The sequence below is a fragment of the Cannabis sativa genome, chromosome 5 (genome assembly GCF_029168945.1).
Source record: "Cannabis sativa cultivar Pink pepper isolate KNU-18-1 chromosome 5, ASM2916894v1, whole genome shotgun sequence".
NCBI classification, from domain to species: domain Eukaryota; kingdom Viridiplantae; phylum Streptophyta; class Magnoliopsida; order Rosales; family Cannabaceae; genus Cannabis; species Cannabis sativa.
In genome coordinates, this window is record NC_083605.1 from 17,821,294 (window position 1) to 17,827,293 (window position 6,000).

A 6,000-nucleotide genomic window follows, 5' to 3' on the forward strand; every position below is an offset into this window, starting at 1 on the left:
TTCCTTAGATAAATAAAATCTATGTCTAAGAAGTTGTGAAGCTTCTATAGATTGCCGTTAGAAAGAAAAATGCTTCAGCATCCTACTAAATTAAGTTGCTTGCATTAGAGTAAGTAATTACCAGGTATACCACAATCCATAGGTTTGGATTAACTTAAACCTATAACACTAGGAACAGGAAATTTTGTTAAGTCCATTGAATGGACTTATAAACGAAAATTTCTTTTTATGTCCTTGTAATAGAAAACTTTAGGTTATTCCATGTAAATGGATTAAACCATAGTTCTATTGGCTTTCTTCTTAGTTTCTTATCTTGACAATCCATTACTTGTTTAAACTCACAATGGATATTAACCACTAGTGTCTCCCAAGTCATGAGAAGGTAAGTTCCTAGAAACTCTCCCACTACAACAAGGTACCGTGAATTATGTCTAAGAAAACTAAATGGTATTAACCTCTTTGGTTGTGACAAGACAACAGAGGCAGTGGGATCATCATATGTCAAATAAGATGATAGAACACTTTTGGAATCAAGAATTAAATATCTCCTTTATTTTCTACTTTATTTTCAGACTTAGTCATTTTTCTTAGAAAAGTTGTATTTGTTTGAACAAAGACTTTCTTATCTAATGACTATGGGATGGTCCACCCCTAATCACTTAGAATAGCTAACAAACCATGGTTAATAGTTTTAGCTTTTCTTAAGATTTTGATTAGGTCATACATGAATCTAGTAATGATTTACACTAAGTATACAACCATTGCATCATTCTGAAATTGTATTACCATAGAAGGATTTAGGCAACCACTAGTAACTAATCATCAATATGCAAATCGAAATTTTTGGGGAGGTAAGTTTGGATATAATTCAAAGATCAAATTAAATGATCTTTGAACTGCATATCTACTAACTATTTCTCCACCCCTATCAGTTCGCAAGATCTTTAACCACTTACCTTAATGGTTTTCACCATTGCTAGAAATTCATGAAATTTTTTAAAAATTTCAAATTTCTTTGCATAAGGTATAATCTATAGTGATCATTTTAAGAATACAACGAAAAACTCATATCCACCGCTGAATGTACATCTATCTGCAAATGAGATGAACTTACTTTCAGTGGATATAGGCATATTAACTCTTTGCAGAGAATGATCTTGTCAAAACCACTATGAACAAGATACAAATGCCATAAATTAAAAAAAATATGGTTGTAGTCTTTTTATGACTTAGGTATAGTTACATTAAAAAGTTCTTAGAATAGTCCAAGTGGATCTTGGTCATAGAATACTAAACTCATATTCCATATAGTTTGAATCCATTGATAGAAAATGGTTATTAAACACTTGTGAAAGTGTAACTGTATTGTATCCTGGAATTAGAAATATAAGAAAATTTCTGTTTGGAATCTAAAATTAAAGTCAAATACTTAAATTTATACCAAACATAATGCGTAATTCTTTCTTGGACAAGCACTACTAATTTTAACTCTAAGTCAGATTTACCCATACAAGTAGGAGATTTCTAAGATTGAGGACTTATATCATTTTGGAATAGAATTTCGGGATTAAAATCATATGCGTCATTTAATTTCTTAAGAGAAAATAGAATGACATGAAATGATATATAGACCATTCATTTAATGATATGTTATTAGCTAATTCGAAATGAATAAGCTAAGAGAAATTAGGATAATTTCGTTTATAAATAAGAATCCAACGATGCTTCGATTAGCGAGAGTCAAAGTAATCTTATTTATACAATCTTCTTGTTTCATATTGTAAAAATACTAGTATAAGGTGTCATCAATTGATGAACAGCTAGATGTTGCATATACAATATTTATGTTTCGAGATCTAACACTATTATGTTTGTCTAATGGTGAAAATCCATTAGGAATTTATCTCATTAGAAAAACAAACCAAGTTAGACCAACAATGAAGATTCGAAATTAAACTACAATTTAATAACAGAAAATAACATGGTTCAATATAAATTCATACACAAAACAGAAATTATTAAACATATAGCAAGTAGGAATGACAAGTGAAAATACTAAAACATACAATCCTAAATAATTTTCATGGTCTTCAACAAACTGATATCAGTGTCCCATTTAGGCGAGAGTCAAAGCTGCCATCCATTGAATAGAGTTGTCAGCTCATCTAAAATGTTAAACATTCTAGCAACCTTTTATTCGATCAAGATTGGAATCCAGCGTTGTCCCGTTTAGGCGAGAGTCAAGGCTATTCTATCTTATGAGCTTCCACCATTGTTTCATATTTTGTAAGTCAAATACAGTCGCCACCATTAGGGTGATCCATACGATATAAAACACTTACAAAGCTACTTATCTTTCGAGATTAAACGGTGCTAACTTGCTAATGAACGTTCCTCCATTAGGGAGGATTACTCACTAAAAAGAAAGCTATGTAAAACCAACAATGGAGATCGAATGTCCTAATAATAAAGCTCATTATTTAAAGTGTATTTTCTTCTAATATTTATTTTAATCTATTTATTTTAAATATATATATTTATTTAATTAAAATTTCCAATTCAGAATGAAAAATTCTAAATATAAATTTTAATTTAATATTTATAAATTTTACTTAGATGGATATGAAAATAACATGAATTATTTCAATCTTAGTAATAATTTCCAATAAATATTTAGAAAAATATTCAATTTAAGTTGTTACAAAATTAATTTAAATTAATTTACAACTCAAATTTAATTTTCTATAAATATAAATTGCATTTCGAAAAATTGAAGTATTTAAGAATACTATTTTCGCAAAAAATAAAATAAAAATAAATTCTGGAAAAATTATTCTAATTTAATGTTGGCCCAAAATTAATTAATAAAATTAATTTACAACAAAAAATATAATTTTCCTATTTAATTAAATATATAAGAAAAATTTAAAATATTTAAGTGTCATGATGAAAATCAACTTAAATATTAATTTTCTATTTAATTAAATACACTAGAAAAATACTTCAAGCAAAAACAGATAATATTTATCTAGATTTTCATTGACTAATTAATTTATTTTCTAATTAAATATATTTTACTTCATTTATTTTAATTAATCATTAAATGAAAAAATCATTTATTTAAGTTGGTCCAAAATTAAAATAAATAATTTACAACTTTAATCTATTTTTCAAATAAAATTCGAAATTTCTACATTTAAGAAATGCAATCTCGAAATTGTTGAAAAAGATTAATAAAATAAAATAAAATATATTTTGAAAATTATTCAAATTTAAGTTATATGAAATAAGATTTCAAAACTTAAAATAATTTTCAATTTTAATTAAATAACATGTAAATAATAATATTTAAGTATCATGATGAAAATCAACTTAAATATTTAAATTTTCAATTTAATTTAATTCTTTGATGTAACTAAACCTAAGTCATCAAAAGACACTACCATATTTTTTTATCTATGGCATTTTGTATCTTGTTCATAGTGGATTTGACAAGATCAATCTCTGCAAAGAGTTAATATGCCTATATCCACTGAAAGTAGTTCATCTCATTCGCAGATGGATGTACATTCAGGGGTGGATATGAGTTTTTCGTTGTATTCTTAAAACGATAACTCTAGATTATACCTTTTAGCAAGAAATTTGAAATGTTTGAAAAAATTCATTAATTTCTAACAATGGTTAAAACCATTAAGGTAAGTGGTTAAAGATCTTGTGAACTGATAGGGGTTGAGAAATAGTTAGTTGATATGTAGTTCAAAGATCATTAAATTGATTTTTGAATTATTTCCAAACTTACCTCCCCAAAAATTTCGAGTTGCATATTGATGATTAGTTACTAGTCGTGGCCTAAATCCTGCTATGGTAATACAATTTCAGAATGATGTAATGGTTAGGTGCTTAATGTAAATCATTACTAGATTCATGGATGACCTAATCAAAATCTTAAGAAAAGCTAGAACTGTTAACCATGGTTTGTTAGCTATTCTAAGTGACTAGGGGTGGACCATCCCATAGTCAATAGATAAGAAAGTGTTTGTTCAAACAAATACTACTTTTCTAAGATAATGACTCAGTCTGAAAAATAAAGTAGCAAATAAAGGAGAAATTTATTTCTTGATTCCAAAAGTGTTCTATCATCTTATTTGACATATGATGATCCCACTGCCTCTGTTGTCTTGTCACAACCAAAGAGGTTAAATACCATTTAGTTTTCTTAGACATAATTCACGGTACCTTGTCGTAGTGGGAGAGTTTCTAGGAACTCACCTTCTTATGACTTGGGAGACACTAGTGATTAAAATCCATTGTGAGTTTAAACAAGTAATGGATTGTCAAAATAAGAAAGTAAGAAGAAAAGCCAATAGAACTATGGTTTAATCCATTCACATGGAATAACCTAAAGTTTTCTATTACAAGGACATAAAAGGAAATTTTCGTTTATAAGTCTATTCAATGGACTTAACAAAACTTCCTGTTCCTAGTATTATAGGTTTGAGTTTATCTAAACCTATGGCTTATGGTATACCTGGTAATTACTTACTCTAATGCAAGCAATTTACTTTAGTAAGATGCTGAAGCATTCTCTTTCTAATGGCAATCTATAGAAGCTTTACAACTTCTTAGACATAGATATTATTTATCTAAGGAAAAGTCTCAACTATTCTAGAAAAGATAGAGCCAAGAAAGAATTTCTTAAATCAACAGTTAGAGGTCTAAGATATGCTTTTGTATGCCTTAGACCAGACACCTGCTGTTGAGTGGGAGTAATGAGTAGGTATCAGATTAATCCAGGAGAAGAACATTGGAAGACAATCAAGTAAATCTTAAGATTAAGAAAAGGAACTATATGTTAGTCTATAAGGGTGTGTTTAAAACTCTTAGACTACACCTCATCAGGTTTCGAAATTTGCCTTTGTGCTAGAAAATCTTTCTGATAAGATGGTGATTACTCTGGGGGTGGAATAGTGATTTTGGAGAAGTGTAAAAACCTATCTGAAGTCTCTAGGTCTACGAGGAAGGGACTAAATGTTAAAGTTGCAGGAAAGGTACTTATTCAGTCTAAGGAAAGTTCTATACATCTTTGGCACCATTCCAAATTGCCTAAACTACTAGTGTTACTTCCTGAATAACCAAGAAGTAGTTGCCAAAGGTATAGAATCCAGTATCCAAGAGAGTAGACATATAGAAAGGAATTTCACATTATCAATAATTTTGTGATTAAGGAAGAGTAGTAGTGGAGGAAAGGTTTTGGTTAATTCAACCTTTCAGATCCTATTACAAGGAGTTTACTACTACTACACTTGATTTGTATAACAAGGTGTTGAGATTATTTGAAATGCACATTTTGTTTTATATTAGTGCAAGTGGGAGTTAGTTGGGTTTTATGCCCTAAATAAAACTCATCTGAAACCCTTTTCACATACTTGATCCTGTTTATTGTGCTGTCAATACATTGGAAAGTAAACATGACCATGTGAATAAAGTTTCCTAGATTTATCAGACATAGGGTTTTACTGATATGATAATCTAAAACAGAGTTTACTTGCATTTGGAGAAGTGCTATGTTCTTTCCAGAGCATTGGTTAAAGTAAAGCTCAAGTTGGATGCATGGAGTATGCATCGGAAGGGACCGATATTGAACTTTGACTTAGATTTATTAAACTTACCGTAATATCTATTCAAGTCAATATCGCCTAGTTGATCCTAGATCAAATGATCTTAATCTTGTTATGATTAGGCTCAATCTCAAGAGGCTATTCGTGTTCTTTGATTTGTTAGTTAAGCCTACTTTTAGGTCAGGGTGATACGTACATTTTGGGAACATGGTAGTCCAATTGAGTGAGAGCGCTAACAGAAACATGGAATCTATAGCCTCTATCTGGCGAATAGTAAGTAAAGGATGATCTCCTTCGAGCTTGACAAAACGAAAATAAATGGTGGAGATCTCATTTCATATAAGCTGAAATATCATTTATACGGGGTTAAGTGTTTTAAGGA